Here is a 15,467-nt window from a genome sequence, read left to right as displayed (position 1 = left end):
CTCGGCGATTACTACCTCGGTTCAACTAATTTTTTTTTCCGCGAGCCATTTCTTCATGTTAGGGAACGAGAAAAACTCGCAGGGATCCAGATCGGGTGAATACGGGGCTGCGGCACCAATTCATACATAACACAATTCACGCACTTTGGCGGCGACAACTCCGAATACATGTGCTGGTGCGTTACCGTGGTGAAACAGCACCTTCCTTTTCGACATATGCGGCCGTGTCTCCTTCAATTTTTTGTGAAAACGATCCAGTAACAAAATGAAGTTTTGTCCAGTTCTTTAACTTTTTTTTTAAATCTATGAAGATGACACCGTTCCATCCCAAAAAATCGTCACCATGTCCTTTCCGGCCGATGGGACTATTATCGCCTTCTTTGAAGCAGATTCAGCAGGAAAATGCCATTGGTTTGATTATTGCTTAGTTTCTGTGTAATGATGAATGCAGGTTCATCAACGGTGACAATTCGACGCAAAAATTCCTTCGGATCTCGTTATTTTGCTCCAAACACTGCTTCGAAGTTAACAGCCGCATTCGCTTGCTGGCATCCCTCGGACCGACATTTTCGTCATCGCCAACTTATCACGTAAAATATTAATGGTCGACAAACCTATGGCATGTGATACTTCGCGAACTTTTGTTCGTCGATCAGCGAAAATCATGACGTCGATTTTTTGCATGCTTTCCTCGGTAACCACGTTTGCCAATCGTCTTGGTCGCTTCTCATCAAAAACGGATATTCGCCCACGTTTAAATTTCTTCTACCAATATCTAACTGTGATCGTGGATGGGAAGCAACCAAAAACAAAAATCGAATTACCAAACGATACTGCTCGTTTGATAGGCGACAGCATACGATACTAACACCAATTTTCCCCAATTGTCATCAAACACGGGTACTTATTGAACCGCCCTCGCATATTAATACATCAAAAACAGAGCTGTTTAAAGACATCAGCAGCTTTTTCAGGAAACGTTGAACTCGCCTTTTACCTTTAATGTTCGGGAACATAAAGAAATCAATAACTGTGAGGCAAATATCGATTAATCCGATTTAGTGCTTAAAAACTCCGTTGTGTGAGCCAATATAAGAGAGCTGGCATTATCTTGGTGAAAAATGATTCGTCTTCGGTGGTTGGTTTTGTGAATTCTGCGAAAATTTCTGGCAAGCAAATAGATACGACCGTGTCTTAGGCCACGCAGAATTGACTCTTTTAAGTTTCTCTGGTGGCACAGTTACGACATGACAATATTTACCGAAAAATCTGGTGACCATTTGCCTTGAGTTGCTTCTCCCGGGAACAAAATTTGTTCACTTAAGCTCGTCTGGAAACACTCATACCGTCAATTTCTGTTTAGCTTCCAGTTCATGGATCCAAGTTTCGTCGCATATTACGATGTAAGTCTAGTGCTCTAAACCATCTTGGCGGAAATTTTTACATTTTTTAAATGTTTCCTTTTTCTTTATACCAATCGACCCCGTGCCTTTTTTGGGCAATCGTTAAATTATGTGGCATCCAACGAGACCAAATCTTCTTGACAACCAAATATGCCACATTGAATGTATGCTGGTCCAACTAACGCCAAGGATGTCACATGGCGATCTTTTGTTATCAATTGACGCACAGCATGGACTGTTTCTGGCACAATAATTGTTTTGGACAGTCTTCACGAAATTCATCTTACAAGGATCGACGACTACGCTGGAACTCGTTGTGGCAGTTTTTGAGAGTGACTAAGTGTGGTGCTTCAATGCCAAAAGCCAATGTAAGTTGATCAATACACTCCTGACTCGATAATACACATCAATAATCGTACGAAATCATCGCACGAAAATTTTCACGAGTTATGTAATTCTATCTTTTGGGTGAGATGCATTTTTGAATTTACGGCAAAGAGAATAAATAAAGGTCATAAGTGAAAACAGTAAAAATATTGACTTGGAGTTCATCACACGTAATGTTACAAATGCGTGAAACATAAAAGGCATCCCTCGTAATCACCATAGAGATCAACCACCACCCTATAATAGTCGTTTTGTGTAGTTTCCCACAAATATTTTTTTGGATTTTTCAGAATATCAAAATTGTGGATTCTCCTTTAAATAAAGGGGTTTTCAATTGGCGCGGGTCGATTTTGGCGCCCTGTGACAGCCATTTTGTTTTGGGACATCTGTCAAATCTATTGTTTATTATTCAGTTGTTTATGCCAAATCATCATGGCAAGGTACACGATTGAACAGCACGTTCAAATGATAAAACTTTATTATCAAAATGAGTGTTCATTAACGCAAACGTTGGGCGCATTGCGCCCATTTTTCGGTAGACGTCGTGGCCCTTCAAAGTCGACTCTTCAACGTTTGGTGGCCAAATTTGAGACGACCGGGTCAGTAAACAATCAGCCAACACCCGTACGTTCAAGGAACGTAAGATCAGCCGAGAACATTGCCGCGGTCCGTGAAAGTGTACAGCAGAACCCGAGGCAGTCTTTTCCTCGCCGTGCACAAGAACTTGGCCTTTCGCAGACTTCAACACCCGTACAAGATCCAACTGACCCAGGAGCTCAAAGTTGATGACCATAGACAACGCCGTTTGTTCGCTGACTGGTCTTCGAATCGTTTGGAAGAGAACCCCAGTTTTGGGCAAAAAATCATCTTTAGTGACGAGGTGCATTTTTGGATGAATGGCTGTGTTAACAAACGAAATTGCCGTATATGGGACGACACCAATCTACGCGAGGTTCACCAGGTGATAATGCATCCTCAAAAAGTTACCGTTTGGTGTGGATTTTGGGCCGGCGGCGTCATTGGTCCGTACTTTTTTGAAAACGACGTTAGTGAGGCGGTCACCGTGAACACAACGATGATAACCAATTTCGTATGGCCCATATTGAACCATATGGACCTAGACGGCATGTGGTTTCAGCAGGACGCCGCTACGTGCCACACAGCAAACGCCACGACTGACATTCTGCATGAACGATTTGAGGGTAAGGTTATCTCACGCAGGGGTGATGTGAATTGGCCACCAAGGTCATACGATTTGACCCCGCTAGACTTTTTCCTGTGGGGTTTCTTGAAGTCTCAGGTCTATGCAAATAAACCACAATCGACCGATGCTCTAAAGGTGAAAATAACGCAGGCCATCGCTCAAATTCAGCCGGATCTATGCGGAAGAGTCATTGAAAATTGGACCACTCGGATCCGTTCCACCGTAAAAAGCCGAGGCGGGCATTCGAATGATGTCATATTCCACACTTAATGGCATATATGCGCCTTTCAAATAAAAAAATAATTTTGTCAATAACTCACACACAGTTTGTTTTATTCCATTTCAACATCTACTCGCCCTTATTGAAAAACCCTTTATATGTTGAGCAAAATATTGTGTAATCGGAAAGTTTAAAATTCAATTTGTAGAACAAAACAATATTGTGGACATAGCATAAGTGATTTAGATTAAAAAAACTAGTGAAATGAATGAAACCATAATGCTTTAACACCCATGAGGCGTATGTACTATATACTCGTAATATAATATTAAATTTTATTATAGTTTCCTCTTACTATTTCAATTCCAAAAATGCCGCGACTTCAATCTTCAACTAAAAATGTGCTTCATAAAATGCTATGTATGGTAAATTTTACTATGTGGCTTGGAAATATGGACCATAAAACTCTCCAACATGAATAGATTGGGAGCATCTGAAATGTGGCTTCTCCGGAGACAACTAATCAAGTGCATCAAACGACGAAATACTTCATATTTGGGACATATTCTGCGAAACTTGAACTATGAACTGTTGCAACTCATATTGCAGGGAGAGATCGAAGGAAGAATAGGTATCGGGCGTAAGCAGTTTTCTTGGTTGAGGCACATAAGGCAGTGGGCCGGTATACTACTTGTGGGTCTCCTCTTGGAAGCAGCGAATTATTTTCAAATATACAAATAAAATTTGTATACATAGTAGAATCAGTCTACAATCGCCTATTGCAGTTCGCTTTTTTTGCAATTTTTGAACATAACGAAGGTCAATTTGGACACAGATTCGCCCGTAGTGCTTTTGGAACTCTGCTGCCGTGAGGTTCATTTGATTGACTCAATTGATTAAATATATTAAATACGGAATTCGTATTTTAAAAACTGTTTTTCAATATGCTTTTGAAGAGTTTTTCTTACCTTCAGTTGAAAATTCAATCAATTTATGAATTACAACTCAATTCCCGAATAAAGATGCAGCCTAGGAAGAATTTACACTTTTCAGTATATCGCTGTACGCCATATACCGTAGAAAGAGCTTGAAAAATTGAATTTGGTTCTCACCAATTTCCCTGCAGGTGAGCACCACACATCCTCAAAGTAGACGCGAATATATGAATATCAATTTCACTTTTCAATGTTGAATGTTATACGTCCATATATATACATATATGAACGCGTAAATATTCCGTTCGCAACCCAACAAAGTGGGTTACTCTTGATATCGCTAACGTCACATGAAGTATAGACACAGCTCATATGCAAGATTACAATACATTTATACGTATTTGTGCATATACGAGTGTTTACGTAGTTATGTATAAAATGCATTCACCCTGCTTGCTTGTGCTATTTCCCCCCTTTACCGTCGCACTAGTACGGTTTCATATATTTTCGTCATACGGATTTTGTGTGCTCGCTCTGTTGAATTTGCATGTGAGTGTGAGAAGGACATTCTCATCTAAAGTCATGCGATTTTTTTTACTAATTTAAATGCAAATTACACACACACAAATATATTAATCCAATATTTATCTTTGTATTGCGAAATAAAAGCAAGTAACCGTTTTTAAGTACCGCACATTATTTCTATTTTGATACTCGCGCACTGGTGTACAGCATAAAGAATTCGAAATAGAAAGAAGCTTTGTCTTAATAGCCAACAAACGGGATATGGAAACAAATAACGATGTGACTTTGGTAGAGATCAGATGCAATTTATGATCTTTAGTTTGGCAGCACAGCCTTTTGTAATTGGTAGCACTGGCAAGTAATTCTTCATATTCTATTGATAGGCCCCTTCTATTTGTCAAGCGCTAGTAGTAGCAAGTTGAAAACAGTGAGTATGAGACATCACCAAGAATGATGGAATAAGAGATTGGGCCTTTCGAATTAGCTGTGTCGTCAGGTCGCAAGAATATGCAAACAAAAGGAAGGAGAATTACTTGTTTGTGAAGAGCGAGGGAAGACGAAAGTAATAGAAGCTACCAAACAAAAAAATTGTGCACACATACTTTCTTGCCACGGCGCCATCCGCATAAAAACGCCGAAGACTGCATTTAGATGCTTTATATTAATTTATGCCTTCACAATTTAACACATGGCACTTCCTTTTTATTTGTTTGTTTAGTCTGAACCTCACAAATCACAATTTTACCAAGCCATTTACTAAATTTTCACAAGCATTTACTTTCTCCTCCTTTTGTTCGTTTTGTTCTCTTAATTTGTGTTGCGATGGAAGCTGACGTAACACTTGACAAAATCGGGGACACCACCTTTTGTATTCGATTCGCCTTGAGACATAACAATACTCGCTTGCGGCGAATCTTACTCTATAACTTTGTTGTTGCTCTCTCATGTAAATCTTTCGTCAAGTGAGCAGAGCCCAGATATAGCGAGCAGAGCAAAAACGAATATGAGGCGCCTAATGGTTCATCTCCAATGCTATCAACTCCAAGCAACAAATGTATATAATACCTCTAGACATAATTATTTAAACGATAGAGTCAAAGCACGAAATTTCGTTTATATAACGCAATCATCTGAATCTTGTTTTAAGTATCACGAATACATTTTCAACAACAATTCTTGTGAAATAATTTAACAAATTGTTACGTTTGTTCTTCTTCGTACTACAACAGAAGTTTTCGTACCAAAACAGAAGTTTTATGTCAGTGCCAATTTCTTCTTCATCTTAATTGGCCCGTTTGTATCCATTCGGACGACATGTCCCAGCCAGCGCAGCCGCTGGATATTTATTCGCTGCGCTTTGCCTATGTCGTCGTAAAGCCCAAAAATCTTGCGCAGAATCTGTCTCTCAAACACTACAAGCGTCGCTTCATCGGATATTGCGTCGTCCACGCTTCTGCACCATACGTTAGGACGGGGATGATGAGAGTCTTGTAGAATGTTAGTTTTGTTTGCCGAGAGAGGACTTTACTACTCAGATGCCTACTTAGTCCAAAGTGGCGCTTGTTGGCAAGAGAGATTTTACGTTGGATTTCAAGCCTGACATTGTTATCGGTGTTAATGATGGTTCCTAAGTATACGAAGTCCTTTACAACCTCGAAATTATAACTGTCAACAGTGACGTGGATGCCGATACGCGAGTGCGCCGACTGTTTGTTTGATGGCAGGAAGTACTTCATTTTGTCCACTTCTCTTTATCCAGTTTGGAGAAGGCAGAACTAACAGCGCGGTTGTTAAGGCCGATGATGTCGATATCATCGGCATACACCAACAATTGTACGCTCTTATAAAAAATTGTGCCTGAGCGATTAAGTTCTGCGGCTCGTACGATCCTCTCCAACATGCGGTTAAAGAAGTCACACGACAGCGAGTCACCCTGTCTGAAACCTCGTTTGGTATCAAACGGCTTGGAGAGGTCCTTCCCAATTCTGACGGCACTGCTGGTGTTGAGCAACGTCATCTTGCAAAGCCGTATTAGTTTTGTGGAGATACCAAATTCAAGCATTGCGGCATACAGGTAACTCCTTTTCGTACTGTCGAATGCATCCTTGAAAACCACGAAAGGATGGTGTGTGTCGATTCTTAAGACTTGGCCACCAACACCCATAAAAATTATCCGGATCGTTACAGGGTTGATCGTGATACTGAGTTCGATAAGCCAAGAAAACAAGCTAATAGACATACATTTATACATATCGAAGTGCTCAGAACGATGAGGAGAATCGATTTAGAACACGAAAACACGAACCAAAATCAATTTATTTAAATTAAATTTGCTGTGCATATTGGTCTCCAGCTCATTAGGTTCGACTAAGATTTAAGATAATTTGTTGGGATTGGACGATAAGAATATCCACTTCCTACATTTTGACACTACATTTTCGTCCATCTCTTTGATGTTACAAGCTCAAACTCTTAATGTTTATGAATTTTTTTGATCTCAAAAATTAAAGTGTCCTTAACTTGTTTAATGGTTTTTTTTTCTGTTCATGTTACTGTTACTCGAACTTTGGACAACGAAATGGCGTAGTCCTATTTCAATCAATAGTTAAGGTAATTAAAGCTAATTGTTTCGGCAACTTCTTGTTTGTTATAATGCAAATATAATTGTTTCCTTTAAATCGTTATTGGGCAGGAAAATGGGAAGATGACCTCACTGCTCACTTGAAAAGAAAAACATTATTTGGCACCTTTACTAAAAAGGTACAAAACAAACGAAAATTACAGAAATAATGGGTTGTTTACGTAAAATGGTATACCACGCAATCAAATGTAGTAGTACACACAAAAATATGTTCAATTTCGCCTACGCGAAGAATTACAATATGCACAACAAGGCTATTCTTGTTATAGCAAGCGATAGCGTTGGAAATAGATGAAAAATATAGGCTGAATATATCAAGCAGACTTGTGCGATTGCGCCTGAAAACAAATAAATTGTATGGAAAAAACCGTACCGTGGAAAAAAATATCGAGACAGGTTTGTCTTTCGCAAATGCCCATGGGAGCAAATACGAAAAATTCTGGGAAATAATTCTTTTTACGGGCGAAACTAAAATTAATATGTGGAATGACTGGATGGAATAACTGTTTTCAGCGAACCAAGAGTTCAATACTGGTACACAGCAAAGACCATAAAGCACGGTAAAGGTAACTTCAAATTTTCATCATTTAGCATCCAAATTTAACTGTTTACCGAATATGAGCCCATTTGAAGTATTGCAGTCTTGATTTAATTTTATTTTCGAATTAAGTATTACAAGTCATTTGAATCCAATAATAAAACGCCAACAACCTCATATGTGGGCAAGTGGCTGAAAAGGCAGAATTGAAGTGCGAGTGAGTAATTTTCAAAAAACGATACGGCATTAACATAAATGCGTCTTGGAAAAAAAATTCATGGAATCGATATGCTCATCTTTCTCGTCGCATAATAGTTTTTGTGCTTTTCAATTAGCCTTCATTATTTTACAATTAGCCTTCATTATAATTGTATTTGTATTATGTATTCAACTTATTCATTATTTTTCTTTAACTATGTCTTATTGATAATTAAGTAAAGTTATTTTCGATGTGAAAGAATTTTTTCTTCTACGTTTTAATATATTATTTCATGCAATAAAGGGTTAACGATTTGACAAGTTTTCGTTTGCCATAACTGAGGCATATCGAAATCGCCAGATTCTTTCGCATCGTTTGTTTGTAAAAATTCACCGAAGGTTGTGGGGTACCGATCCATTAAGCAAGCAGCGCTATTTACCCGACAGATTGAAGTACTGACATTTTCTAGAGTAGAAGAAGACTCCATTCCTCTAGTAGAAGATAAAATTATTGTAAGGATAAAGCATAAAGCGAGGTTTCACTTGCACGCCTAATTTCACAGACTTAAACTCAGTTTAGGAATTCACCACCGGCCCTAACTCTTTAATTTCACTATTTTTTGCTGGCAAATTAGAATCGTTGGAATTGAGAGAGCTTTCATTGAAATGTTCTTCTGTAAATGGGCTTTTAATATGAAGTCTAGCAGCTTTTCAAAGTTCTGTATGTTAACGCAAAAAAAGAATAGAAATATGAATACATACATACATACAAGGGTAAAGAAGTTACGTATGGATGCCACTTTCACTACTTTATAGCTTTTGCGCACTGTGCGAATTGCCTAAGTTCCAAAATTTTAATTTGATTTAAAAACTTCGAATTTGCACACACAATAACTAACCTTCATTTTATTCAAACTTTATAATTTATTTACTTTACTATATGGTTAGGTTTATTTGCTCAAATATTCATGCGCATATTCATGCGTACGTGTGTATGTAGATATTTCTGTAAATATTTACTGTCTGCATAATTTTTTTCTTTGATGTTCATAGGTGGTATCATATGCCTGACATTGTTTTATAAAGAAAATACGCAAGGAATTTCGAAATATCACAAGCATGTTCTGACAATGTGAATACGAAAAGGAAACTTTGACTGTCAATAACAGCAGTTATGGTATGTTGGTTCTTTTTGTTGTGTTGTTGTTTTATTTATACATAACTTCAAACGGTGAAATGCTTCGCTTTTCTTGAGTTGAGTCAGCTGCTCAGTAACTTAATACTTAAAAGCATATTAGTGTGTATGTATTCGAGCATCTTTAAACGAGTCTCTACTGCGCAACGTTATATGTATCGGGTGTTTTTTTAGCTGCAGGAAAACAATTGATATCAACTATGATTTGACAGCTGAGAATGCCAAGCCTTTTCTGTTCAGTAAGGCTTGGAAAGTCATCAAAAATGGTTTAAATTCCAAACAAGAACGATTAGATTACCAGGTATATCAGATATAGTAGGTATATCACCAACACAATTTCAGTGTTTTAGTAAACATACCGATTCTCACCTTTTTGAATTCACAAGATACTGGTTTCATTTTAGTCATCATTAGTCACACTGAATTCTTTTCCCCCCGGCTTTCAAATTGGAAATTTACTTTGAAAACCAAAAAATCAAAAAAATCTGTGCACGAAGCTCATACAACGAAGTATTGAAAAAGACGGCGAAATATCGATACGGCGTCATTCTCTAGCTGTTGGCCTTTGCCCTTTGACTACGTGGAAAATTTTGTGCCAGAATCTTGGCTTAAAAAAAGAAATAAATAATTGGCGCTTACACTTCTGTTAGGTGTTTTGGCTGAGCTCCTCCTCCTATTTGTGGTGTGCGTCTTGATGTTGTTCCACAAATGGAGGGACCTACAGTTTCAAGCCGACTCCGAACGGCAGATATTTTTATGAGGAGCTTTTTCATGGCAGAAATACACTCGGAGGTTTGCCATTGCCTGCCGAGGGGCGACCGCTATTAGAAAAATGTATTTCTTAATTTGGTTTTTCATCGAGATTCGAACCTACGTTCCCTCTGTGAACTCCGAATGGTAGTCACGCACCAACCCATTCGGCTACGGCGGCCTATAAATAAAACTCGTGCACGAGTTGAACCCAAATGTTCATCGTTTGCCTCGCATTTTCACTGATTGGGCACATTTGAATTTATTAATTAGATTTATTATAAAATATTGTACTACATATATGATCGAATATGCCGCGTAAGTCGTAACCACTGCGCGTAAATGCCATAAAATTATCTACCAGGTAATAATAAAAAACATGCATTCCAATAATATATCTGATTTATATTATCACTTTAAGTTCTCAAGCTCTTAAAAAAACACCCGATAGAACGTGTCAATTTCGGAGTATGTGTTGCCTTGTATGAGAATTTGTATTATACATACTATACAAGAGACAGTCTTAAAAGGCACGTTGTACGTCACCGTGTATGCTGACGTTAGAGTGTAAATATATTTATTTATATTACAGCTGTCATTGTCAGAATTTATGGAAATTGCAAAAATATTTGCAAACAATTTTCTACGAAATAAAGCACATATTTCATTTTGAGAAAGATATAAGAAAAAGGAGAACAAAACCAAATTCAACAACAAAAACAAATTCAACAAGGTGTAAATAAAAACAAATTGATTAAAGAAGAGAATGAAGATGAATGTGAACGGTTGTTGTGAAAACTTTGGCTGCCAGAGCATTGTTTATACACACCCAGCAGTATTTGTTTAATCTGTAAATCTGTGAACAATATTTGTCATCATATATGCGCACTAGCAAGAGGATTTGCACCTGTATTTCCTTGTTCAAAAAAGAGATGATAGGAAACGAAGGAAAGGGGTGAAAAACTTTTGCATTGAGAACAGCATGAATATGCAAGAATCTGCTTAACTTGGCAGCCGTAGTACTGCCGCGGATAATGCCAGGTAAGAAAGTCGCATTGGTTAGCTTGAGTGTGGATTGTCAGCTTACAGGGAAACTGGCAGAAGCTAACCTAAACGACATGGTGTGACATCGAAATATGTATGAAATATATTACATTTCCACGATTGTATGTATGTACGTATGGGAGTGCAAAGAGTGATTACACAAATACACACGAATTACTTTTGGTTTGCTTATACGGAGGATCCCACCGGCACCACCGTTTTCCGATGGGAGCCTATTTGAGCACTAAGTTGAATGTGCGTCGCTGCTTTTATGCAATCCGTGGAAAGTTTTATCTCCTGCATACTGTAGGCGGCTTTGAATCAAACCACTCAAGTCGGACCCTCTCGCCCCCAACAAGAACATTTTTGGTATGTTATCTGAGTAGCTCATCTCTATGCTACTTATACCGCCCTGCAACATTTCATTGCCATTTCTTCACGACCAAGACTCCTACTTTTCAAAGAGCGGATTTTTTTTTGGTCGCGGTTGTTACCGAGAACTCGTCGTTGTTATCTGCTCTTTGCATACATTCTTTGAAGGTTTCGTAATCTTCACTATTAATGTTGTCAGCGATTTGGGCCATTAGATGTTGCTCTGGTCATAGCTTCTAACAAAATAGAGAAGAGTAAAGGAAAAACCACCGCACTTCATCTAGTTATATTATAAGGCATCTAAAAAGATGGATCCAAGTTTGGTAACAGTACAGACCTATCTGCGCTTTGCACCGTAATGTCTTGTAGGGTCAGTAGAAGGGCTCAAGGTATTGTCATGTTTAATTCTAAATATGGGCTAGGCTTGCGTCAATCTCTGCTGAAGAAACAGAAAAGATACCACATTATCATGAACTAAAAATAAACTTCAAAGCAAGGAAAACTTCCAATAGATGGTACGACCAAGCGGGGAAGGGTTTGTATATTCACTATCGTTAAAAGTATGTCAAATCAGTACCTAGTAGGAAGATATATGAGAAGGTTAAACGGATCTCTTTGATGATATTACTGCAACTGTAACCAATATAATGAGCTCGGCAAACACTGTTTTCGCATTTTTATGGATGGCTTGAGGACCGAGCACGGTTGCGGCTCTGGTGTCTACGTGGAATCTAGCGGAACAAAACTACAAGCGATGAACTGTGCTGTGGAAATCAGATGGAGAGGCGAATCTGTACGTGTCTGCAGCGACAGCAAAGTTACGCCCAGGACCTTAGACAACCCTCCAACCATTTCAAGGGCAGTTGAGTCCTGTAAATCCAGGCTGAACTATGTCGGTAGAAATAATATCCTGATGCTAACACAGGTTCCACGACACATGGGTATCGTGGATAACGAGATCTCTGATTCTTTAGCTAAGATGGGCTCTGAGGCCAACTTCTTTGTCCCGGAGCCTATCGCGCCACTCCCTTCTATAACCATCAAAGCCACGGTTAGCCAACGGGTTACTTCAACCCAGAAGCTAGCCTAGCGGGCTGAGAGAGGCTGCAGATGGACAAAACTGATGTTACCTGTCATGTCCGACCGACTGTCGCAGATCCTCCTGTCGTTAAGCGGAAGGCACTGTAGGCAGCTGGTTGGACTGATTACGGGCCACTTTCTGTGGACGAAGCACATGGAAAGGTAGGCATCTCAGACAGTGTACTCTGCCCAACATGTGGAGAAGAGAATGAGACGGCGGATCACTTTCTGTGCATATGGCCGGCATTCGCTCGAATCACTTTGGCTCCTTGGCACCCAAGATTTACTCAGATTTCTTCATAGGTCGAGTGGATTTAAAAAATGGTACAATGGACTTAATGTTGTCTAGAGTGAGGTACTTGCTAGTTTGTCCTGACAAAAAAAAGAACATAATAATAAATAATCTGTATTGAAATGAAATATAATGAAGTTTAATTAAAAATTTTAAGCAAATATGAGTTTACTCTTAAGATGTATATGCAGGTACATTGTATGTATATAAGAATAAGTATAATAAATATATGAAAGTCATTTAGTTTTATGTCAAATTGAAATTCGACATATGTACATTAATATCTTGTATTAATATGATTTCCTTTTTCACATAAAGCGCCACATTCAATTGAAATGAATTGAATTGCATGACAGCTCCGCAATTTATTACAAATCGCCTGCTACATACAAACAACTAACTGCCACGACTAGCTGTCTGCCTGGTCACAGGCTTTGACATCTAACTGTCACCTCCTCCAACGTGGGCATGCGTGGGTCAGCTAACTGACAAAATAAATGCCATAGCGGTTGTGTGACTGCTGTATATCCGTTAGTCTAACGCAACTCGCATACAATACTCATAAATCTCTAAAGCAAAAAAAGTTAAAATTGGCAAAAAAATGAAAAATATCAGCAGCTAAAAAGCAACAAAACGCTAGTTATGTAACGCTTATGTGGTGGTGTATCATAAATTTGTGCGCAAGTTTGTGTGGCTGCTGACTCTGTCATCATGATTGATGATAATGCAGACTTGGCTTTATTTCATACGCAGCTCAAGCGGAGATCCCGACCAGCCATCAACGACATCATCATCGTCATCGCACTCATAAGAGACAGTGTCGACACAAACACATGCACGGCACACCACACGAGTACAACAACAACAGCTATAGCAATAACAAAATGATGAACTACGCTGCGACACACAGCTTGGACGCGTCAAAAACTTCACCCACAGCAAAAGCAATATCAACAGAAACAGAAACAGCTGTGATGCTGCAACTGATGCTATTGAAACACTCGCTCGTCCTTCTCTGTGGTTTATGCCGCTTTGCTGTTGTTGTTTTGGCTGTTGACAGTAACTGTTGGCAAGCTCCGTCCGTCTGACAACATTCAAGGCAAACACTTTCATAAACTCATACCCATTTTCGCCCAGTCTCCTTGAGCGTATGTATGTGTGTTCGAATGTCTGTCTATCCCTTCATCTATTTCGGTTCACTGTCTACTGTATACTATCAGTCAGTAGGTCTGTGTGTCCGTCCGGAAGGCTGTCTGTTCGCACTTAAAGGTTTGCCACAGCGGAAGTGTCACCATTTGTCAAATGACAAAAATTGAAAACAATTTCCATGGAGATTACTCATACGCCACAGTGCACCATACTAAACTACAAACGGATACACAGGCGCACAAATATTTACGTACACAAATATTATTTACAATATGTTGGTTCGTATGTGGTAGGTAAGTTATATGCATACATTTAGGCGCACATTCTGCGCACGCAACATATTTATGGCCAACAGGATATGCGTGCCTGTCAGCAAAATGTTTCCATATCCTTATATATATGTACGTATACCTACTAGTTATACATGTGTTTAGATGTGATTTAACAGCTCTTCATATCGCACGTACACTTACCTAAAAAAGAAGGATTTGTTCATGTGCTTAGGCAATTCGTAATACTGATTTTGCTTTGTGAAGATTTTCTTTGTATATCTATAGAATTAAGTCTTCATATCGGAAGTCACTTCTACAAATAAAGCAATTTCCCTTCCAGTCTCACTAAACAAAATTAAAGCAATCAAATGTTTAGTTTATGCTTGGTGAGGACCGTAATTGAGTGTTAAATGGTTAGAGCTAAAGTTCAAATATACCTGATTTTCTTAGATAGCTTACAACAAAATTTTTATTATAACTAGGTAGTATTTAGCGTATGTGAAAAGTTGCATCGAAATCGTTAAAGGAAAGTCAATTGTTTCTCGCTGTAGTTATTTAAAATACGTCAAGCTGGCAATAAATTTTTATTCCATATACTTTCATACACGCAAACGGGTAAACATTATTTCAGAATACCAGAATGCATTCATAGAAGAGTGCGCCACCTCAGAAAGAATAAGAAGAGGCGCGGAAGAATAAGTAAAACAAGCGGAAATCAAGGAAAATGATTGGTTATGAAGGCTTCATTATCATTAGCATTCATTCATATAATATTTCAGAATTAAAAAAAACAGCATTTAATTTTTATTATTTATTTAAATTTAAAAATCAAAAAATTCGCTGATTGATTTCCTTGACCTTGCTTATTTTCTATGCTGACATCACTTCTTCTGTCCATTTCATTAAGAACGAAGAAGTTTTGTACGTCTAAACTTTGCACATATTTTTTTTTTTTTTAATTTTATTTAATTTAAAGTTTTTACATTGCATACAAATTATAAATAAAAATATGTAACGTACTAAAAAATTAAAATTATATAATAAAAATATGTACCGTACTAAGTGGTTGAGTTTCAAGGGCAGGTGTTGATTTTCAATCAAATACAATTGTTTCAGGAAATTATTGTCATTTCTCTTTATTGTGATAACATTGGTATGGCTGAATTACTATTCATGTAGAAGAAAATATTGGCCAAATGGTGGTCGTGGCCTCGGCGGCACACCTTCATCCGATGGTCCAAATTTTCCATGACGCTGAGGCA

General features: G+C 38.3%; 1 protein-coding gene across 2 annotated transcripts in view; it reads left to right on the top strand.

Moving 5' to 3' along the window:
• LOC129242754 (connectin-like) overlaps positions 1 to 15,467 on the top strand; it is a 201,836-nt gene that overhangs the window by 69,857 nt on the left and 116,512 nt on the right. The window contains exon 1 of one of the 2 annotated variants that reach the window (XM_054879573.1): positions 9,186 to 9,228. The exons of the other annotated variant lie outside the window; for it this stretch is intronic. The gene's annotated coding sequence lies outside the window, so the exon portion shown is untranslated. Of the gene's footprint in view, positions 1 to 9,185; positions 9,229 to 15,467 lie in introns of those variants that run through there. 2 annotated transcript variants of the gene reach the window in all.

This window comes from Anastrepha obliqua, chromosome 3 (genome assembly GCF_027943255.1).
Source record: "Anastrepha obliqua isolate idAnaObli1 chromosome 3, idAnaObli1_1.0, whole genome shotgun sequence".
Lineage (NCBI taxonomy): Eukaryota > Metazoa > Arthropoda > Insecta > Diptera > Tephritidae > Anastrepha > Anastrepha obliqua.
Note: the sequence above shows the minus strand (reverse complement) of the source record. Positions and strands in the feature narration are given on the sequence as shown.